The 24,238-nt window shown below is 39.6% G+C and overlaps 2 long non-coding RNA genes across 3 annotated transcripts; both read right to left on the bottom strand.

Moving 5' to 3' along the window:
* Positions 1 to 20,498: 20,498 nt before the first annotated feature.
* LOC121049624 lies at positions 20,499 to 21,049 on the bottom strand. The gene is made up of 3 exons (XR_005800926.1): positions 20,997 to 21,049; positions 20,686 to 20,745; positions 20,499 to 20,546 (listed from the first exon to the last, which is right to left on the bottom strand). It is a non-coding gene; the product is annotated as an uncharacterized LOC121049624 (long non-coding RNA).
* A 341-nt stretch (positions 21,050 to 21,390) lies between these two features.
* Positions 21,391 to 23,276, bottom strand: LOC112203696. 2 transcript variants are annotated; one of them, XR_005800924.1, is made up of 7 exons: positions 23,084 to 23,276; positions 22,823 to 22,950; positions 22,548 to 22,621; positions 22,348 to 22,442; positions 21,854 to 21,926; positions 21,563 to 21,649; positions 21,391 to 21,465 (listed from the first exon to the last, which is right to left on the bottom strand). It is a non-coding gene; the product is annotated as an uncharacterized LOC112203696 (long non-coding RNA). The 2 variants fall into 2 exon arrangements; XR_005800925.1 differs by having other exon boundaries at positions 22,823 to 22,944.
* Positions 23,277 to 24,238: the final 962 nt, after the last annotated feature.

Raw genomic sequence — 24,238 nt, 5'->3', positions numbered from 1 at the left:
AGAGAAGACCAGATATGAGAGGAGGAGTAGAGGTGCAACTGATGATCAAAGTACCACATCTGATGTTTCTTCAATTGCCTTAAGTTTTGACTCTATCAATTTAGGCACAGAGCGCAGTGAGATATCAAATGAATCTCATGAAGGCAACAATCAATTTGGTTATGATGCTTATGGATATAATCAATATGGAGAAGTATATGATCAGTCATCCAATTGGGTTCATCCTTATTATCCCCTTATAGGGGAAACAGTCGGCAGCTCTAAAGAGATCTATAACTATCATGTTCATCACTACAATTAGCACTATATGGGTCATATATCTTGGTCAGATTATTGCATTTTTGTAGACTAGCGAGCGGCTTTTCAACCGCCTAGAGTCTCTTTTTGGATGTAGATGAAGTTGACATTCATATGTATTTATATGTAGTTCTAAATTTCGAATAAATTGACTTTTTTCAAAAACGATATTTTCGTACCCTGTATCCCCGATGTATCCCCGATATTTAAAACCTTGCATAAGACATATATCTTATTTCCGATGTATCCCCGATGTATCCCCGATATTTCCGATATCTCATTTTTTCAAAGTACCGATAGATATGAAGATACCGATATTTAAAACCTTGCATAAGACACATAAACATATATCTTTGTATAAAAACACTCGTTAATAAGGCGCCCATTAGTAGCTAGGTTTTCCTCCTGCATGAATAGCATAAAAAACCTCATGTTCATATGATATCACGTCAGAGTAAGAGTTACTGATCAACTGCAAAGTTATTTGGAAACCCATAAGATTGTCAAAATCTCTACTAGTTTTGGAGATGACTATCGGGAAGAATAACTTTGAGCGTCACAAGGGCCACCCCTGAGGGTTGCCATGTGAGGCAGCTGTCTCAGGCCACCGGTTCTAGGGGTCTCCGATTTGTCTACTTAGTGTAGAATAGCTGTAAATCTTATGTAATTATGATTCTTATTTATTTAGGTTATCATGTAATTATAGGAATGATTGTTTCCTATTAGGGTTAGACTACTCCTCTTGTCCTTGTATATATACCCCTTTGTGGGATGAATAGAATATTATTGAAAACCCTAAAATCAAAGTATTCTTTTCTACTTGGTATCAAAGCAGGTTCAATCCTTTGAACTTGCCTGCATCCTTTGAATCCTGAATCCTGAATCCTGAATCCCAAAGCACACCACAAACCGCTGCGTACCACCACCATTAAAATCAAGCCACCCCGAATTTTTTGAAACCCTAGAAAAACCAAACCTGAAAAAAAAAAAACAAACAAACCCCAAATTCCTCAATGGCCGGACCTGCAATTGAAGGCGAACAGTCAAATCCCGAGAAGACAATGGTGTCATCCTCACCGATCATCCATCACCACTACACCACCCAACAAGACAACTCTGCTTTCCCCACAAGTGTTATCTTGAATGAATCCAACTACACCATATGGGCTCCTCTTATGAGAATGCGCATTGGAGCACGAGGGAAGGTTGGTTATCTGACCGGAGTAAAGGCTGAACCCGCCATGAATTCTGCAGAGTATGAAGCTTGGGCCACGGACAATGAAAAGGTGAAAAGTTGGCTAATTGACTCCATGGAATCCTCTCTCATGAACCGGTATATTCGTCTTCCTACTGCGAAAGATATTTGGGAAGCTGTAGAGAAAACCTTTTATGATGATTCTGATGAAACCCGAATCTTTGAGTTGAATAAAAAGTGTTTTGAAGCAAAGCAGAATGGAAGGCCCATTCTGACCGACTACAATGAGTTAGTGGCAATGTTCCAGGAGATTGATCAAAGGGTGGCCTCTCAACATGATAATGTTGCAGCTGTCGTTCAAGAAACTTCAGCAATGTCCCGGATGCGTGTTCACTTGTTTTTGAGTGGACTTGACCCAGAGTATGATCAGGTGCGTGGAGAAATCCTACACAAGGAGCCTAAATTCTCCTTGGAGCAGAGTTATGCTTACATTCGCAAGGTGCAATCAGAGAAACAAGCTATGGGGCGTTCGGTACCTACTGAATCTTCTGTTATGGCCGTTCAACGCCGACCAGGTCCTTCTCCACGCCGTCCTCATGACAAACCAAACCCATACGCAAACAAAAAATGTGGTGTCTGTGGGGAAGTAGGTCATACCAAGGAGCGGTGCTATGAAGTGATTGGCTACCCTGATTGGTGGGACTTCACCAGGAAACCACGAAAGAATCCGGGCAAGGCGGCTATTGCTACTACAGAGGAAGAGCATCTCGACAATGCCTCCGCTAATGTAGCGCAGTCAGGTATGAAGGGTAAGGCTACTTTGAATAATACATGGATAATTGATACAGGTGCATCTGATCATATGACCAATGACCCTAGTCTTGTGAAAAACCTTAGACGTTCCTCTCAAAATATTGTCTCTACTGCTGATGGTACTCCAACTCTGGTCACCGGAGAAGGTTCTATTGTTGTATCTGATACCTTAACCCTTGAATCTGTCATAGTTGTTCCCTCACTAGCTTATAATCTCCTATCTGTTGGTCAGATTATTTTAGCACTTGCATGTATTGTGACCTTCTATCCATCTTTCTGTGTGTTTCAGGACATTCTGACTCGGGGATTCTTGGTTATGGTGTTAGAAGGGGAAAATTATACTACCTGGATCTGACAGAGACTGGAGAAAACCAGAAGCATCTTTTGGGGCAAGCTAATCAGATTAATGGGGTAGAGAATGCAAAGGAAGCAGTATGGTTATGGCATCGCCGTTTAGGTCATCTATCTTTTAGTTATCTTAAGAAGCTGCAACCTCATTTGTTTTCAGTTGTCAGTGATTTGGATTTCCATTGTGACATTTGTGAACTGGCCAAGAGCCACCGTATTTCATATTCCCCAAGTCTTAATAAAAGTCCTGTTCCTTTTATGAAAATTCACTCTGATGTCTGGGGTCCTGCAAAGATTCCTTCTCTTTCTGGAGCTCGGTATTGTGTAACGTTTATTGATGATTGCACTCGCATGACATGGGTGTCATTACTAAAGAATAAGAGTGATGTATTTGGAATGTTTATCGAATTTCACAAAATGGTGGCAACTCAGTATCAACAATCCATCAGAGTGTTTCAGTCTGACAATGGTGGAGAGTTTGTGAATGGCCCTATGATTGAGTTTTGCCGGTCACATGGAATTCGTCATCAAACCTCCAATTCTTATACTCCTCAACAGAATGGGTTAGCAGAACGGAAGAACAGGCAGTTGATGGAAGTTGTTCGTGCTTCCTTATTTGGCATGAATGTACCTCGGTCCTATTGGGGAGAAGCAGTAAAATCTGCAGCATATCTTATCAACCGTATTCCTTCACGGGTGATTGAGTTTCAGAACCCTCATCAGAAGCTTCGTACATTTTTGACCATCCCTTCTATGCCTAATTTGGAGCCCCGGGTGTTTGGGTGCACAGCCTATGTTCATATTCCCAAGGCTCAACGCAGCAAGCTTGATCCCCGTGCCCGTAAGTGTATCTTTGTTGGTTATGCTGACTTCCAGAAGGGTTATCGATGTTATGATCCCCTTACTGGCACTTTACATGTCTCTCTTGATGTTGCTTTTCGTGAATCCGAGCCTTATTACTCAGGGGGAGCTTCTCAGTCTTCCCTTCAGGGGGAGAGAGGTTGTGAAGGGAATCCTCGTTCTATTATTGATTTTGTTGTCTTTGAAGACTTGGAAAATTTGGAGGATACATTTGAGGGTAGAAATTTGGAAATAGAAAATGCAGTTGCCGAACAGAGCATTGTGAATTCCGAAATAGACAATGCGACTGCCGAACGAAGTGTTGCAAATTCCGAAACAGAAAATGCGACTGCCGAACAGAGTGTTGTGAATTCCGAAACAGAAAATGTAACTGCTGAACAGAGTGTTGTGAATTCCGAGACAGAAGAGACGACTTTTCTGGATAGTTTGAATCAAAATCAAGACGTATCTGAAGCTCACACACAAGATATTCCCCCTTCTGCATCACCAACTGAAGATCCCAGTCAGAATGATCCTCTTCAGGTACCCCCTAAACTTTAATGAATCTTCTGGGTTAGAAAGTGTCGAACCTAGGAAATCACAAAGGGTTACCAAGGGAATTCCTAAGAAACAATATGAACCAGATATCAAAGCCAAAGCTAAATACCCCATAGCTAATTTTATGTCTAACCATAGGATTTCTGGGTCACATGCACTTGTTATTGATCAATTATCTACTGTATCTATTCCTAGTAACGTGCAGGATGCATTGACGGATCCAAAATGGACAAAGGCGATGAATGAAGAATTGGAAGCTCTTCAAAAGAATGCAACATGGGAACTAGTACCTATGCCGGTTGGAAAGAAGACTGTAGGGTGTCGTTGGGTATTTACTGTGAAGCTTAATGCAGATGGAGACTTTTGCACCTGTGGCAAAGATCAATACTGTTCGGATTCTAATCTCACTTGCAGCAAACAAAGATTGGCCCTTGCACCAGTTTGATGTGAAGAATGCGTTTCTTAATGGGAATTTGGAAGAAGAATTGTACATGGATGTGCCCCCAGGTGTTAAGAATTACCCAAGTGAAGTTGGCAAGGTGTGTAAATTGAAGAAGTCTTTGTATGGCCTGAAGCAATCTCCAAGAGCCTGGTTTGGGAGATTTTCAAAGTCCATGAGAGACTTTGGGTACAGACAGAGCAATTCTGACCATACCTTGTTTATCAAGCGCAAGAATGGTAAGATTACAGCTCTTATTGTGTATGTTGATGACATGATTGTTACAGGGGATGATCCGAAAGAGATGAATGAGTTACAAAAGTATCTGTCAAAGGAGTTTGAAATGAAGGATCTGGGGCAACTGAAGTATTTTCTGGGTATTGAAGTTGCGAGGTCTAAGAAGGGAATTTCACTGTCACAGAGGAAGTATGTTCTTGACTTACTTACTGAAACGGGGATGCTGGACTGCAGTCCAATTGAGACACCCATTGAGATGAATCATAGACTTGCCATTTATCCTGATCAAATTCCAACTGATAAAGGAAGGTATCAACGTCTTGTAGGAAGGTTGATTTATCTTTCACATACTAGACCTGATATTGCTTATGCTGTGAGTGTTGTCAATCAGTTTATGCATTGTCCTAGTGAAGAACATATGGATGCAGTTTTTTCAGATTTTGAGGTATTTGAAGATGGCGCCAGGTAAAGGATTACTGTTTGAGAAAAAGGATGAATTGGAAGTTGGGGGATACACAGATGCAGATTGGGCTGGTGATAAAACTGACAGGCGTTCTACATCTGGGTACTTCACTTTTGTAGGAGGGAACCTTGTCACTTGGCGTAGCAAGAAACAAAAAGTTGTGGCCAGATCAAGTGCAGAAGCTGAATTTCGAGGTATGGCACATGGAGTCTGTGAAATGTTATGGATTCGTAATGTCCTGAAAGATCTAGGTTACAAGCTTAGACAACCTATGGATTTACATTGTGATAATAAAGCTGCAATTGAGATTGCACATAATCCAGTTCAGCATGATAGGACAAAGCATGTGGAGGTTGACCGTCATTTTATTAAAGAAAATCTTGACAGAAAGGTTATTCGTTTTCCATTTGTAAACTTAGAAGAGCAGTTAGCTGATGTTCTTACTAAAGGAGTGTCCAGGAAGATATTCGACAGCTCAGTTGACAAGTTGGGCATGATAGATATCTATGCACCAACTTGAGGGGGAGTGTAGAATAGCTGTAAATCTTATGTAATTATGATTCTTATTTATTTAGGTTATCATGTAATTATAGGAATGATTGTTTCCTATTAGGGTTAGACTACTCCTCTTGTCCTTGTATATATACCCCTTTGTGGGATGAATAGAATATTATTGAAAACCCTAAAATCAAAGTATTCTTTTCTACTCTTAGCTAGTCAAAACTATATGTATTTTAATTGAAACCACAATAATTAAGCTAAACTTCAGCCCAGCAGTCACATGCAGCTTTTTCATTATTTTTTCCACCCAACCAAGGTTCGAAACCTAGCTTCAGTTGTTGGGTTAGAATATTGGGTTCTTTCCCGTATACCCAAAAAGCTTCTGTATTGTGCCCAACTGCCCAACACTCTTGTATTACACTATAACTTTAGGAAAAGACTAATACGGATAGGTCTTTTCAAGATAATGCCTTTTGTATCCTATGTTGACCCGTGGTTTTAGCAATATTATTCTACCAAAAAAACTTTGCTTCAAACGACAGAAACAAAAACAAGACTAGCCTTCAACATGCCTAAGTTTTTCACCTAACGGTTACTTTAACAGGCGGAATCACTGCTGGTTGTCTAGATTTTTGGTTTTAAAACTGATTTTTCAGGTGAATAGTAAAGTTAGAACCTTGGTTTTCTACAAGATGCATGCATCTAGATAATGAAACATAATGACAACTATGATTACTGAAACATAATGACAACGATAATTGATGAAGTGGGTGAGCAACCTGAATTTATTTATTCAAATATACATACATATTAAACATTCAGAGCCTCATTCTCAGGTAAACAGCAAAAGGCTGTTTAGCTATCCATAAGAATGAGAACAGATACTTACTTGAAATTAAGCACACTACTTTGTACTTTAGACAGGAATGGAAGCACACTGCTATACTATTTGAGAGAAGACTCTTCTGCTTAGTTTTTTTTTTTTTTTTTTGATGTAAAGGGTTTGGAACCCAGCCTAGCTGGGAGGCTCAACCCCACGCCCGGTTCCATTAATTTTATTAAAAGTAGAATTTTGCATCGGGGGGGACATAAAACCTGAACCCCGAGCTACAGAAAAACAGTGACAATAATCCTCGTAGAGAACATCCTGAATAATAGCAGGAGTCTCATCTAACCAAACATCATCAATAGTAACAACACTAGCAAGGTGTGCAAGTCTATCTGCAACACCATTTGCTTCCCGGTAGGTATGTAGAATTCTAACTGATCGAAAAGAAGAAAAGTACTCTTTACAATCATCTAAAATTCTACTTACCTCCGATAGATTCTCCTCCTCACTTTTAAGCGCAGCAATCAGAGTGGTCGAATCGCTCTCAATATCTATGTCCGCCCAACCTTGGTGAATACCAAGTAGAAGACCCGCTCTACACGCCTCTGCCTCCATACTAAGGGCTGAGTGTGCATGTAAAAAAGGTCTAGCCATGGCCGCGATCCCCTTACCCTCATGATCTCTGACAACTACACCAATACCTCCACAACCATCATTCACACGGAAAGCCCCATTAATGTTGATCTTCAGTCTGCCGCTAGGTGGGTTCTGCCACTTAGTTAAAGGCCTTTTTCCTTGCTTTCCAGCTCTACAATTAACCCTCTGATACTCCTCTAACTGTCTGCTACACCATTGAATCATGCACAAAGGTCGGCAAACACCATCATTCCAAACCAGGTTGTTCCTTTCCATCCACACAGTCCATAATGCCATAAAAAAATAATTCACATGTTCCTCTGCCATACCATCAATTTGGTCAAAGATCCAATCTCTCATACAACTCCTAGATTGGTCCATTATCATTAGTTTCAATGGCCCACACCTCCAAAACCCACTAAGAGCACCACACTTATAAAACAAATGCATGCTGGTCTCTTCCACTTTATTACAAAAAACACAATTATAATTAGGTAAAACAACTCTACGTGATTTTAAGGCTGACCTTGTAGGAAGAATATCACGTAGAAGCCTCCACATGAAGACCCGAACTTTGGGTGGGACATCAGCCTGCCAAATCTTATTCCAATAACCTCGGAGAGCACATTCATTCTTGCTTGATGATGCTATTGATTTTGCAGCAACCTCCATAGAATTCAGAAACACGTAATAACCATTTCTGACACTATACTGGCCTTTCTTATCAAAATGCCAAACATAACGGTCATTGGCATTACGAAGGCTCAGAGGGATAGCAGCAATCCTCCTTACCTCTTCCTCCGTGAATAGCTCCCTCAGCAAATCACACATCCATTCTTTATTTTCTTCGTCAATGAGGGCAGCCACTGTCCACTCTTCAGTCCCTTCCATAATTGGTGAAAAGGGTTTAAACGAGTATGGCAAGGGCACCCATGGATCCCTCCATAGCGAGATATTTAAACCGTTTCCCACTTGAATCCGAAGGCCTTTCTGTAGCACCAACCTGCCAGACATGATGCTACGCCAAGTGTAAGATGCTCCTCCCTTCAAAACAGCTTCCATGAAGGAGCATTGAGGATAATATTTAGCTTTTAGGAGGCGAGCAATGAGAGAGTCCGGTTTGTGTATGAGTCTCCAACCTTGTTTTGCCAATAACGCCAAATTGAAATAATGCATATTCCGGAATCCCATACCTCCTTCATTTTTAGGGCGACACAACTTATCCCAAGAGAGCCAATGAATTTTCTTGCTATCATTGGAATCACCCCACCAAAATCTAGCCATGAGTTGATGCATTCCATCACACAAATATTTCGGTAGTTCAAAACATCCCATAACATACGAGGGAATTGCTTGAGCCACAGCTTTTATTAATACTTCCTTTCCTGCAACACTCAAAGTTTTCTCCCTCCAGCCTTGAGTTCTGGCACGAATTTTTTCATTCAAAAACCCAAAGGCCTCTTCTTTAGAATAACTAATCTCCGTTGGAAGCCCCAAATATTTATCATGCTTCTCCACCCTTGTAACACCCATTGTTGCAGCTAACTCCTCCTGAACATTGAGTGCAACGTTTTTACTAAATGATATACAACTCTTTTGGTAGTTTACCTGTTGTCCCGAGGCGAGCTCATACTCCTGCAGAATTTCTTTCAACGCAACACAGTCTGCCATTTCAGCTTTGAGGAAGATAAAAGAGTCTTCGGCGAAGAAAAGATGGCTTATACTTGGGGCACCGACACAAATCTCTATTCCATGCAGCAAGTCAACCCGCTCTGCTTGCAAAATCATCCTGGATAGGGCCTCCGCACAAATAAGAAACAAATATGGGGAAATAGAATCTCCCTGCCTCAGGCCTCTAGAAGGAACAACTTTCCCCCTAGGTTCACCATTAACCATAAAGGAATAGCTCACCGTACGCACACAACACATGATCCATTGCACCCATTCCCTACAAAACCCCAGTTGCATCATCACTGCCTCTAGAAACCCCCATTCCACCCTATCATACGCCTTGCTCATATCCAACTTCAAAGCACAATACCCTTTCTTCCCACTGCGACGCCTCTTTAGACAATGTGAAATCTCAAAAGCAGCCAATGCATTATCCGAGATTAAACGCCCAGGCACAAATGCGCTCTGAAATGGAGAAATTAGAGAATCAAGCAAGGGCTTCAAACGGTTTGCTAAGACTTTCGACCCGATTTTGTAGAGCACATTGCATAGACTAATAGGGCGAAGCTGAGACATATGTTGTGGTACTTCCACTTTCGGAATTAACGTAACCAAAGTGGAATTAATTGACCTCAAATGCTCCTCTGATCCCACCATTAACCTTACAGCCCTCACCACATCCCTGCCAACAAGATCCCAGAACGTTTGATAAAAAGAAGGCGAAAAACCATCTGGGCCCGGTGCCTTTGAAGGGTGCATGGCCATTAATGCATCGTAAATCTCCGTCTCTTCCAATTCCCTTGTCAACTGAACATTGTCTGCATGTGAAACCAACATAGGGAATGTGTCTAGAATGTTCTGGAAATTTGCATGGGAGGTTGACGTGAATAGTTTTTTAAAGTATGAAAGCACAATATTCTCTAAAGCATTATCATCTGTACACCACACCCCATCACTATCAAACAGCCCCACAATTGTATTTTTCTTTTTTCTATTGCTAGCTCTCTGGTGGAAAAACCTTGTGTTCATGTCACCATTAGTTAACCAGAACACCTTTGCTCTCTGTCTCCAAAAGTCATGCTCTCTCCTAAGAAGACCATTCAACTTAGCTTCAAGTACCAATCTCTCAGCAACAGGAGGCGCCGATGGTGATACATCAAAAAATGAGGAGAGCTGTGCTCTCGTCGTCTCAATCTCAAGCTTTAAATTACCGAACAAAGACTCACTCCACGTCTCCAATGCTACACGGGTAGATTGCAATTTGTTCCATAGAATAAAGAATGGATCAGGTCCAGCCGTGCTCTCCCAGCCCAGTCTAACTACTTCTCTGCAAGACTCCTCGTTCAACCAAAATTCCTCAATCTTGAAACGTCGCCTCCTTCTTTTCCTACGCAACCTTTGGTCCCGAACTTCCAACAAAATAGGTAAATGGTCTGAAGCAGAAGGATTCAAATGCGTTACCTTCGACGTAGGGAACAAACTTTTCCAACTAAGCGACCCAGTAAATTTATCCAACCTTATCTTCACTTCCTCGCCCCCACGAATCCCCCGCCATGTGAATTTCGGTCCCACCACCGGTAGCTCACCCAGCTCACAAAAAGCCATTGCCTCTTGCAAACCCTCCATCTGACTCGCCCTTCGAAGTGCACCACCCAATTTATCCGAGGCACACGAAATTTCATTGTAATCTCCTCCAACAACCCAGGGTAGATTGCCTTGCAAACTCAGAGAACGTAACAAACTCCAAGTCTTATATCGATTCTCCACTCTAGGTTGTCCATATAAACCAGTAAACCTCCAACTCTTCGGTTCTCCATTCTTTCCAATAGTGACATCGATATGGCTTTCCGAAAAAGATTGGAGAGACACATCCACTTCCTCCTTCCACATCAAACACAGCCCACCAGCTCTACTCACACCCTTGCTTTTTTTCTTTTTAACAAACTTACAATCGACTGCAATTGCATTCCTCCACCCGATCTGATTCCTGACCTCCACCATTTCCTTAGCCGTACATAGAGTTTCACTTAAAAAGATTACACTGGGATGGTTGAGGGATACTATCCCTTTGAGTCCTGTAACTGTCCAGGGGTTCCCAATGCCCTGGCAGTTCCAACATAGTACATTCATTGCTCGTGATGGGTCGAAACAGGACCCATCACGGAAGAACGATCAAGAGTACGCTCAACACTCAGCTGCAATTTCTTTGGAGAGTTCCTCACCACTGTGACCCCTTTTCTCTTCCCGCCGCCAACAACAAACACCTGCTTAGCGACGGGATTTTTCTTCTTGGCAGGCCAATTAGTCTCAGGAGCCAGTCCGGCCTCATTCTGGCCCCCCAAGTCACAAGTATTTTCCGAAGACCCAGCCATCCCCGGTAATAGACTACCCTTTGAAGACGACTCATAAGTAGGCCTAATACAACACACCTGTTTACTTGGAGTAGCCCCCTTTTTCGTTTTGCCTTCCTTCTTAGACTTTGGACCCAGCAGTTTCGAGTTGGGCTGACTTGACTGAGGCCCAACCCCATTACTTCCATCAATAACTACCTCATGAGAATTTGACTTCCACTCCTCCTTATTTAAAAAGTTACTAGGTGGAAAGTGGATTTGACGCCCAGGGGAAATAGCAGTCAACTTAATCTCTTCGACAGATTGCTCCCAGTCACCACCAACCTTTTCTTTAGCAGACCCATCCCTCATTAATGCAAAGGACGACTCTGCCTGAGTTTCGCTCTCTCGTAAATTGAGATCACACAATGACTTTTCTTTAACAGAGAAATTACATACCTTAAGCCCGTCAATCGTACCCTGGTCACATGGGGTAGCCTTACTTATCAAGTCAGTAATACCCACCGACGCCGCCGAAATCAGAGATGAGACATTGCTGTTTCTACAATCCACCCTGGCAACATCTCTAGGGTCAACTTCGACCCCACAAATAATCTCTGGACATACTTCCGAGTTGCAGATCTCCATGCAGGACCCAATAGGCACCCCAGATACAGTAGCTTGTATTTCTCCAATGCGACGTCTCTTTTGCCTTGAATTTGACAACCGGTCCCCGGATTCCCGTTGAGTGGTAGCACCATTGGGAAGTTCACCAGTTGAACAGTACTCCTGAACCTGGTTTCGTTCGAAATCATCTCTTGGTCTAGTAAAACCCAAGACAGAATCAACAAACTCCGGTGCCTTCAACGACCAAGCTGGTTTCATTGGCTCAAAAAACCGTTGTTGATAGCGGTTGTTGAAAATAGGTCCTTCATGCTCTGCTCTTAGGAACTCTCCAAATTGTCTTTGTTGGGAAAGACTCCAATAGGTCCTTTATGATTTTGTTTTCTGTTTCTCTCTTTTTCCAAATGCCTTACTACTGAAACTAAGGCTCCTTATATAGGGAGCGGACCTCAAACTAGAATTCAAATATTCACAATATACAGAACAACTCCTTGACTCTTCTGCTTTCCTGAGTACTCTTTCTGGTGGAGGTCGGATGGGGAAAGCATAAAGACAGTAGGTGAAATGTCTTTTTCTTTTCTTTTTGAAAAAGCAAAAGTTGCTTTTGACAAAGTCAAAAGTTCTACAGTTGCACTTTTGGTGCTTATTCTTCACCTGTAGCTTCACATGTTTTCGTCAGTTTCTAAGTTGTGGCCAAGGTCGTTGTCTGCCTGGGCCATTCGGCTAGTGGTTGCATTATCTTCGACATCTGTATCAACATACATTTTATAGTGGTTGTCCGTTTCAAGCCGTTCCACCCACTGCAAGCATGCCAGTGTCGAGTCTATCTCTTTTCTGGTGAGAGATAGGAATAGGTCACTGCTGATTACGTCAGGATGATCTAAGCGGTGATAATAGTTTTTTCTCCTACTGCCAGGAAGGTATTGTTGATATCTTCAAAGATGATCTTTTTGATGTATTCTAGAGCCATGGCTTTCATCCATGGGATGCTTGAGTTTGGCTGGCCATTGTATCCCACACAGGCAGGCTGAAGATATTGTCTTTGAATAATTCTAACATAATGATATGGAGAAATATACTCAACCTCTCCGTTTGCCTTCTGGCTCCATTCTGGAGGAGTGGATCTAAACTTCAGACGAAGCGTACAGTCATTTTTTCTAATATTTTTGACTGTGTTGACAATGATAGGAGGAAAGCCTTTTGAGGCCATCATTTGTTTTAGTCCATAGATTATGGACAAAACCATTTTCAACAAGCCAAAGCTTGTGTTCTTGAGGCTGTTCACTCTGAACATTGACTAAGTATCTTCCAACATATGGTCCTGCAATAATGAAGAGAGTTGGAGGAATACGGTCCTCAGAATTATGACTTCCTATCAGACTATGGAATTCATGCCAGTCTGATTCTTTGAGTGCTATGATAGGGACCCTAGCACTTTCTGGATCTTCGAGGAAGTGAATTCTTTCCTTTCTAACAGCACTTTGCTGTGTATGAAGTTCTTCAAACTGTGGCTTAGCATTTTCATAGAGTTCTTCAGCTAGTGCAAAGAGAGCTGGGAACATCAAACCACTGCTTCTTTCCTGAAAAGCAAATAGGAGATTATCCAGAATTGCTTTCTGGTGGTAAGCTAGTCTCATGCCAGTTCTGAACACAGGAGCATCAAATGTTTGAAGTTCATAGTTAAAGACATTTATTACTCCAGTTGGAGTAGGTTTGCTTTTTGGCAAAGCAACAACCGTTAACGGTCTTGATGAGCCTTTACCGTCTGTCGTTTGAGACTGGCTAGCCAATCCTTTACCCTGGGATTGATCAGTTGTGACTAGTCCTTTTAGTCCTAGCAGGAATCTTTTGAGGATTTTTTCTTTGGAATCCTCAGCAACTTCATGTTCTTTCCCAGTTCTTCTGCTTCTGGGATTGCGACCTTCGTCGTCGTCTTTCTGGCTGAACATTGCCAATTCTCTGGTCAAGGCGTCTGGAAGATAATTCTTGTTTCCTGCAATTAATTCGACGACATAATCATATTAGTTAAGAAATAATTGCCAGTTTGCTAATCTTCCTCTATCAGCAGCTTTATCAAGTTTGAAATTTTTGAAATTCTTTACTCTAGCACAATCGGTGCGAACAGTAAAGGGTTTTCCAAGAAAAGCTGGAGAGTTTAAAATTGTTTTCTTAACAGCCAAAATTTCTTTTTCCCATGTGGGATAATTCAGTTCTGCAGGGCTGAACTTGCCACTACAAAATTTGCAGATTTTTTCAATGTTAGTTCCAGGCGCTTTTGCCAGAACTACACCGGACCAATAATTATCACTCGCATCTGTTTGGAGGATAATTTCATCATTTTCCTTTGGTTGTTGTAGAGGAGGGAGGTTTTTGCAGAGATTTTTTATCTGCTTCACAATTTTTTCATCATCTTCTGTGAAGTTCCATTTTCTTTTGGAACTTGTTTTAGGAGATAACATTGCTGTTAACCCTGAGATTTTGGGGATGAAATCTCTCCCATAATTTATGACACTAAGAAATCTCTCTAGACTTTTAGCATCAGGAATTTTATCTGGGAATTTCCAGATCTTCTCAAGGATGTGAGGCTGGAGTTTTATTACTCCATTTTTGATGTTTATTCCTAGGAAATCAACTTCATCGAGGATAAAGAAGATTTTCTTTTCACCTAGGATAATTCCATGCTGAACTATCAGCTTTACAACCTCATGGAGGTGTTTCATATGCTTTTCTCTGTTTTTGGAGAAGACAAGGATGTCATCAATGTAGACGATACAGAACTCCGCGACATATTTGAAGATGTTGTCCATCTTTCTTTGGAAGATTGAGGGAGCTTGCTTTAGACCAAAAGACATTACTAACCACTCGTAATGACCTTGTGGTGTTCCAAATGTCGTGAGAGGAACACTCTCAGGGTGTATCTTGACTTTCCAAAAACCCGACTTTGCATCGAATTTGAAAAGACTTTGGCTCCTCTGTGCTGGTTGATCAGTACTCTTACTTGAGCAATTTGATAACCGTCTTTGACAGTCTTCTTGTTGACATCTCGGTAGTCAATCACCATTCTAGCTTTTTCTCTGAGGTTTTCTGCATGATTTCTTACGTAGAAAGTAGGTGCATGATGAGGACTAGTAGATGGTTGAATTAATCTCTTGTTCAGGAGATCTTCAATGTCCTTCCTGAATTCTTTCTGGTCTTTCTCTTTATACTGAGGAATAGCTTTGACATGACAGATGGCATTCATATCATGTAATCTTAATTCACAGACCACTGGGTCTTTTTCCCAAAACTTTTGAGGGTCTACATCGATGTTCTGCTCGAGTAGTTTCTTGATTTTGTCAAGAGTGGGAATTTGCTGAGACTCAAGCTTATTCTGAAAGTGCTTGAGGTTATGCTCATGGATGAAACTAGCTTTTTCTTCTTCACTAGTTTCTTCTTTTTCTTCTTTAGAAGATTCTTCAACAAGTAGTTCTTCTTGTTGTTTGATTTGGAGTATGGTTTCAAATTTGGGTTTATAGGGGGTAAGATCACCACTATTCTGTTGCGATCTCTGATATTGTGTAGTAAAATTTGGTCCTACTACACTTTTGGCTTGGGTAAGCCTATTTGCCCAGAACACCCGTTCTCCTTTTCTGAAGCCTATCGCTTCTTCATCCTATATAAATCTCTGTTAGAGAATAAAATCATTTCCCAACAAGAAATCTGAGCCTTGGCCTTCAGATTGCCAGACATTGTGGATGATAAATATTCCTCCACCAATAGTGATATGAACATTTTTGGCTACTTTATTCATTGTAAGATGGCTTCCATCAAACGTAACTCCAGTAGCTGTTCTTTTCTTATCTTCTTTCCAGAGTTCTTCTGGAATTGCAAATCTCTTTGCAACTGTAAATCCTGATCCATTATCTACAAAGGCATGTAGATGATATTTTTTGTGATCAGGGAATTTGAGTCCAATCTCTATATAGTTGCTGTATCTACTAGTAGAGACGACTTTCGATTGCTGTAGCTCATTTTCTTGAGCTTGTTCTTGTGGTATGAATGGTTTGCATTCTTCTGGAACAATTTCTGGTGGTTCAACCAGTTCTATGTTTTCATCGACTTTTTCTTCATCGATTTTTTCTTCCTTTATTTTTGAGGAAGATGGAGGAGAAGGTTCCATAATTTTTTGGAACAGAGTTTCTGCCTCTCGTTCTTCTTCTTTCTCTTTTTGTTCAGAGAAATATTCTTCATATTCTTGTTCTACCAATTGGCTGACAAGGCCATTCTTGGTTTTTCTTCTTGCTTCAGCTATGAAGCATTCTTTGTGATAAGTCTTTTTCGACTCTTCACAAAACATAGGGAGACCATTATTTTCGTGACATAAGCAATAGTCACAAACGAATGTACCAGGGTTCACCTGGTAAGAAGACATTTTTGTTTCTATCTTACTTTCTTCACAGTTTTTAATTCTCAGAAAATTCTCAGAACATTCATTTGTCTAAATTCCAAGTACTCTACTTCAGACTCTGTTTCAGACTCAGATGAATTTTCTTCTTCAGACAAGGCAGAGTAAACTGACCTATCATCTTCTTCATCATCAAAATAGGCTATTTCGTAGCCTTTCAGGTTTGCTGTTTCTACTATAAGCTCATATTCTTCAAATAGAGTTTTAGTAGATCTTTTACCCTTTTCCGGGCATTCATTGGCATAGTGCCCTTCAACTTTACACAGCCAACATCTGCAAGCTTTTTTGCTTGGTTGTTGTTTGTGTTGATAAGTATTCTTCTTTTTCTTGAAGAATTTCTTTTTTGGATCTTCATCCTGTTGTCTCTTGAAATTGGGACTTTTCTTGAATTTCCAATCTCTTTTCTTATTACACTTTTTGAATTTTTTCAAGTAATATTTTTCTTTTCTTTTTCTGTGGAATTTGGATTCGTGACATCCCAGTTGGTTGGCATATCCAGTATACCATAACAAAAATTTTCAACTCTTTTGAGTTGTTTCTTGGCCATCTTAGCTCTAAGATTGGCTTTGCATTGTTCTTTCAGTAATTGCCTGATTCTGTCAGCAATTCATCCAACTGAAAATCTTTCAATTGGTTTTTCTGCTATGCTTTCTCGCACAGCTGTTCTCCATGGTTCAGGGAGTTTCCTGTGCAACAGGTTGACTAGATGTCTAGATCAGTATTTTCTAGTTCACCAATTGTACAGTAATATTCTTGAAATTCATTCAAGTATTCTTCAAAATATCTCATGTCACAAATTTTGAGAGCATAGATATTTGATTTTGCCGTTTCTTTGGTCTTTTCACTCAGATTTGAGAGATCTCCACAGAACTGATCGTACAGGGGTACTGCAAAATCATACGGAGATTTTGAATTTTTGATTTCTTCAAGTTAGTCTCTTCCTCTGGCAGTCTCTTTAAAAGAGAAATAGTACTTTTTTGCTACTCCAGTGAGAGTAGTTTCATAGTACACCTGAAGATCTGGTGCTTCAAATTTTCCAAGGGTTAGAGCAGAGGCCATCATTAGGCTATCAACCCATTGGTCAAGAGTTTTTCTCTTGTCTAGAGCTTTGTCTAGATTTAACCAGATACCATGAGAGGAAATTGGTACTCTGGGTATATTGTCCTCTGGGACAAATCTCTGAGAATTTCTTTCTCCATTTTTGCCCGTAGGGGCTTTTTGAAAAGAAAGTTTCACTTTTCTTTTTTCTCTGGTGATGAAAGTTTTGGAGCTTTCTCCATCTTCCATTTCAATATCTTAATAGGGAAGGAGTTTTCTTTCCTTTCTTGGTTTAAAATTTTTCATCTCTTCGATTAGTTTTTCTAATCGTTCAGGATCTTCACAGACTTCCGCTTCATCATAGAGATCATAGAGCTTTCGTGCTTTAAGCATATTAACTGGTTTGTTTAGATCAGCTTCCAATTCTTCTTCAGTGATGGACTCTGATGGTTCTTCAGAGTATTTAGTACCACTAACACTAGCTTCTCTAGTGCTGTAGCTTCTTCTGAGAAGATTCTTGTTTATACTACTAAAAAAAATTGCTTTTGCGACGCCTATTTTGCGACGGCAAATTGGGCTTTTGCGACGGAAAAAACTTTTCGCGACGGAAAATTGAGCCTTTTACGACGGAAATGTTGGCGTTGCAATAGGTGGCGTCACAAAATCCATTTGCGACGGTAAAATGCCGTTGCAAAAAGTATTTGCGACGGAAAACTGTTGCCGTCGCAATGGCTAAACTATTTGCGACGGCAAAGTACCCGTCGCAAAAAGATATTTCATTTTAAAAAAAAAAATGGGGTGAATTGGTTGCGACGGATACTTTGCCGTCGCAAAAGAATATTTAATTTTAAAAAAAAATGGTGTGAAATGCACAACAAAGCTAGTACCATCTATAGCAATTATTATGAACCGAAAAATATCAAATTACAATATGAAACCCATCATCTGTAACCAAGCAACAATCAAGAGTAAGCCAAAACAAACGCACTGCAGCACCTTCACTTCTAAAAGATGGCCAGACTATCAACCACAGCTGCTGCCTAAGCATACTTTCAAATTTATATTAGGATCCACACCAGAACACTTCTACCTATGAAACAACTGACAGTGTGATTCACTACAACAAATAAAGGCATAACATGGAACACAAATATATACATCTTCTCTGCATGCTATAAATAAAAGGATCCCATGCAAATTACAATTTATCATTTAACCAAGTCTTTACGGGGAATTTTGTTTAGTAAAACATGCACTTTCTCTGCACGTTTCAAAGTAATATGAGCACCTTTTCCTGCTGTATAGCGATTATCATCCTGAAAGCACACAACATGGAAGGACAATGAAGTGAGATTTATTCCTTGAAGATTTTAAGTGGTTAGTATTGACAAAGTGAAACAGAAAGGGCAATAATATGTGAAAAAGAAAAAATGAAAAAAAAGAGAGTAGAATTCTCAACCCTATTGTACTCCTCTAGCGAGGATTCTTCTTGAAAGCAGCCAACCACTTTTCTATCTTTTCTAGTATTTCTTTCCTGCTTAGAGCTTCCTCTTTTGCCCTTGCTATTTGAAGCTCAATTTGTTCCAACAAGCATACTAGGACTCATAGAAGTTGCAGAAAGCAATGCAGCCATTTTTAATGCACCAACACTATCAAACAATAACAAAATTCACCACAGTCAACTTTAGACCTTTTTGATGTCCTAGATCTGAAACTAGATTAAGGTTCTTTTACAATTTAATTTGAAGGGTGCAGATAGTGGACTTAACTTATAAGTAGTAGAAATTCACCAATATAAGTCAACATTGCACATAAGCACATAATCATCAATAGGGATAATCCCAGATCTTAAAAATTGGTATTCACCCAAATCCTATGGACCAATACACACAATACTTTACAATTTTAATAGAAAGTATTACCACAATAGTTCACTACACATATGGACGAAATAAAGCACATGTGTTATTCTAAGTGAAATTACCTTTAGTGGAAGCACCATATTGTTGTAAACTTGTAACATATTTAGAGCTGATATCACACTAACAACAAAAGACATATAAACATCACTACCATCTTGACCTTGAAACTGTGGTCAGAAGAGAGTCCCTACAAGCAAAATGAAATTAGCTTCAAGATCAGTAAAGATATTAATGAATGACTAGACTTTATTGGCTGGTTTTACTTCTATTTCCACACTATGTAGTATACAAATTATCACATTTCAATCAGAAACTGTGGACTCAAGTTAAACATCTAATAGAAATATTTTACAATGCAAAAAATAAAAAGATGCATATTTTGCAGTAGTACCTGAGAATCTGATAATTACAATTACAACTGAGGCCATCAAGACATCAGAATCTTGGGCATGTGAGCCTATCTGACCTTCCCATTTCTCTCTCTTAACAAACGATTCTCCAAGAGGTCCAATATTTGATACCCTTAAAAAATTTTACTCACTGAGATGCTGCACATAAAAAACAGGGCAAACATTACCCACTTTTTAATGACCAATGGTATTAAGATGCTGTTAACAATGAAATATAGATTCTTCCTGTACATGTATAATTCTTCACAAACAATACTGACAAGAATAAATTACAGAGGTTTAGCCATGTACATTTGAACCAATTTCCAAACTACATCTCTGTGACACAGTCTGAGCTCCTCGTTTTAACACTTGCAATCATAATATTTTTTGATAATATAAACAAGGATCAAGGAGCTACTGCAGAAACTTTAATATCTTTGATTGTATTCAAACAAACAAGCAAGTAGATATTCACATAATCACATGCAGGGTTTTACCAATAACTAGTGAAACTTGAGCACCACTTAACATATCAATGTAATGTCACTTTAAGGTAATATTTTAAAGATCAGAAATTGGGATGTACAGAACGATCTGGTTGAAATGAGCTTCGAGCCCTCTCAAATTGTCGAACTCTTCACCGCATTTTGGACATAGGTAATCTCATCAAGATTCAAAAGAGACCCTTTCCTGCAGAATTTAAAGAAGGTTTCAGCTTCAACATACTCTTGTATCTACAAAGACCCAAGAACAACTAGATAAGTAAATTAACTAGGGATAACACTTAATCGACAAATTGGGAAACCAAAATGAAACCCAGAAACTACATAGAATCAAAATTAAAGAAAATCAACCTCCATTAGGCTTCTTCAACATTTAAACTTACTCGAAGAAGCCTAAGATTCAAGGAAAGCAGTATTACCCCAGTCCTCCATATTGCAATTCCTTTCTGTTCTCACAGACAACTATCTGCATATTAAGACATCCATCATCAGAAATCCAAAAACCCACAAACAAATTGGATAAAAGTGGACTAAAACCCCACTACAAAACTAAAATACTTGCAATGCCAAGAAGTGGACTAAGAAAATATAGAGGTTCCCCTTACAAGTATCTAGCAATTGGATATGTCCAACAATTTGACGCCTGCCTCTAATGCCAATACTAACTGCTTAGGTTCAAATAATATGGTAACCAGATAAATCTTTCAAAAGAGAATACAACATATGAATTAAGAAAGAACAAGTGGCAATACATGCCATCTAATCATGGCTAATGCCTGGACAACAATTTTCAAAAAGCTGGCTTCTCTCCCTATACAAAGTTCGTAGTGCAGCAGAAAACCATAGAACTGAACAAATTAATCAGGCAAATGAGACTTCCATCAGTAATCAGTGAAGTTCATATTTGTAAACTAACCTGTGTGCATAAAAGTATGTACCGCTGCAATGCAATGGCATGGAAAAGCGGCTTCATTTCTACACTTTCTGTTGATAAAATCATATCCAATATCATTGTAATTCACTGGAAAGGGAACCTTCAACCCTGCATAAAATAAAAGGGAAAACTAATATTAAACCTCATAGCAGGTAAAACTAGAAACATAGAAACAAACATATGGCTACAAAAACCAATTTGTTACAGTATCAAACATATATAGGCAAATAGCCAAACATCTAAAACTTGTGTAACTCAGCCTACCTTCCTGGCTAAAACCTCTGGTGTCATCAACCTGAGATGAAGTACCTTCAGAACTGTTGTCCACTTCAGATATACGAGATGTTGTAGAAGTGTGTGAGGTATCCAAATTGTAGTGTCCCACATCCAGTAGCACAATTTGCTCCTCACTAACTGAAGGTATTCTTTGTAATAATGCAAATGCACTTCCCTGGTCACTTATCTTAGTTAACTCAACTATGATGCAGAAAATCCATAGGTTCAAGAATTAAAAAGAAAAAAGAAAAGAAAATAATAAAGAAAATCACCTGCCAGAAAGAGTAGCAACCATCAACTAACTTATTAGTCCTCCCCTGAAATCCACATTCCTTCCCTTGTCGAAATACCAACCAATCCTAATACAAGAAAAAAGTTAAATTTAAGAAATTACAGAGCATGTTCATAGAAACCATCACAAGAGGAATGCAACAGTGAAATTATACACAGCAGAGTAAAAACAAATTAAAAAAATTACTTGAACAGATTTTTATATCTATATGTATATTATACAGTTAGTTATTATCCAATCTGAACCACACAAAGAAAAGAAAAAATCTTACAATTAGTCTAGGCAAGTCCAAACAATTGACCTCATTGATCAGAATCATTGTTGCCAGCCCACAAAAGGTGTACCTGATGAAAATATTGTCAGATCTATGTAAATGCATTGCTACAGGAATCCACAATGGGCACACATGACAGGTGAGCAGATGGGGGAAGGAAGCCAAAATACATTTCTCTCAAAGGCCACAAAGATAATTCATAATTGACCTTAGTAAGTTTTTCATTTCGCATATAGAATCTTCTCAACTAATTTTCCAAAGACGTGAAAAAAGGTAGAAGACAATTTGACATGTGAGTGAATGGAAGACAGGAAGCCAACAAGACATAGATATTCAACTTTGTCAGAGGATACCACCCTAAGAGTTTACAAAGATAATTCTATTAGTAAGTGTTTTTTCATGATAAGGTACATCTAATGTCGCATTATTACTCAGGAACAATAATGCTCAAGGACTTTTAAACTAGTTTAAACAGAAGAACCATTACTAACCTTGTATAAGGCTCTGGCCTGCACGCTGCATTGATTGTGATGACTCTACTAAGTTAACTTTCTCCAAGGAATTCGGCCAGACTTCTCATAGTGCCCTACAACATTTGATTTACATTATATCAAAATCACATTACATATAAACAGTAATCCCAAATCTTCACGTCATTCACAATCAAAAGATAACCAGATGAACTTCTCACCAGAAAGCCAAACCCATGCCAGCACCAAAATCCAACACTTCAGCGGGTGAAAAACCCGGCAACCTTCTACAAACCTGTCAAACAACAACAACGCAAACACACTGCTGAACATCAAAGATCAAAACTTCATCAAACTCTCAATCGATACACACCCGAAAAGAACAATAATTTCGCACTCAATTAAAAGCCTGATACTAAAATCAATCTAAGCACTTCATTTCTAGCATACAAAAACACATTTATCAAATTCACAACATAAATCCTTGAATCCATACCTCCTTGAGTACTCTGTGACAAGCAGGCAAGACAACTGGCATTCTGGAGGATTGTATCGATGTCTAAGAGAAAGATATCCATCTATTTACTAAACATGAAGATTATCCAGGAGGATTGGCCACTAGTGCTCAAATTTGAAAGAAAGCCCAATTAGTTTCATATCAAAATTGAACTCCCAATCTAAATATTGACCTCTCATATACAATAAACTGTTTCTCTAGAATTAACGAGAGACAAATGGAAAGAACAATGGAATTTACCTTATAGATTCGTAAAGAAATTGATCTGTTGTGTCTGGGTAAAGGAGGAGCTGGTGTTACAGTTTATTTGGTGAAGGAGGAGCTGTTCGACGTAAAGGAGGAGCTCGTCGGCCTCGGTGGAAGGTTCCGGTGAGCGGAGCTCATCACGTCGGCGGAGGAGCTCGTTGGTGTCGGCGGTAGGTTGCGGTGCAGACCTCGTTGCTCGTCGGTTCCAGTTCTAGGGCGAGAGAGAGAGAGAGAGAGAGAGAGAGAGAGAGAGAGAGAGAGAGAGGGGGGGGGTGATGTTTGGGAAAAAAGGGAAAAAGAACTAGGGCTGTTTGTTAGTACGCAATTTGGCCAAAAAAACAAAAGGAAAAAAGAGGGAAAAATATTTGGGTTAGCGCCAAGAGAGTGTTGCCACAGTTTTTTTTTTTTATATAAAGTACATATACAAATAAGCTTTGCGACGGCAAGAGGAAAAAGCGTCGCAATTGAGTATAAAATTACGACGGCAGAGATTTTCCGTCGCAAATGATAAGGCTTAATCGCAACGGAACATTTTCCGTAGCGATAGGGTATCAATTGCGACGGCAACTGTTGCCGAAGTAAAAAGGCGAAGCAATTGCAATTTTTTTTAGTAGTGAATTACCCTGATGTTCTCAGGACAGACGTCACTTTTTCTGTGATCGTCGAATTTTAGACTGATATCTCCAGTCTTTCTGCTTTCATAAATTGCCGCTTTAGCATTTTCTGCTAGTTTTTTTGGACCAGACAATTTCCATTCAATAGGAAAAGTTACTTCGTTCCAAGTAACCTTGTGAATCTGTTGTGAATGGTTTTTCTGGCTGGTGAGGAAACCAGTAGTAAGACCTGGGATATTTGATATCCTGGTTTTAGGTTCTACTGTGGTACTCATCAATTTATAGTATATTTTGTATACTATAGCCAATTCTTGCATATCTTTTTTCATTGATATGCCATCTCTCTTGACTCTCAGTCTTAGACAGTGAGCTGCATCTTTCAAGCTGGTTGAGAATTTTGGGAAGCAGTTGAAATAAGCTACTTGATTGCATAAAGATGCTTAAAGGGTTCCCAACAAACTAGCTTGAAAATCTGCTAGTTTATTGTCTTGTAAGACACATAGAACCGAACAGTTTATGCCTTCTTGAGCCAGAA

The sequence above is a fragment of the Rosa chinensis genome, chromosome 5, assembly GCF_002994745.2.
Source record: "Rosa chinensis cultivar Old Blush chromosome 5, RchiOBHm-V2, whole genome shotgun sequence".
Taxonomy (NCBI): Eukaryota; Viridiplantae; Streptophyta; class Magnoliopsida; order Rosales; family Rosaceae; genus Rosa; species Rosa chinensis.
The sequence above is the reverse complement of the archived record's forward strand: the minus strand, read 5'-3'. Positions and strand labels throughout refer to the sequence as shown.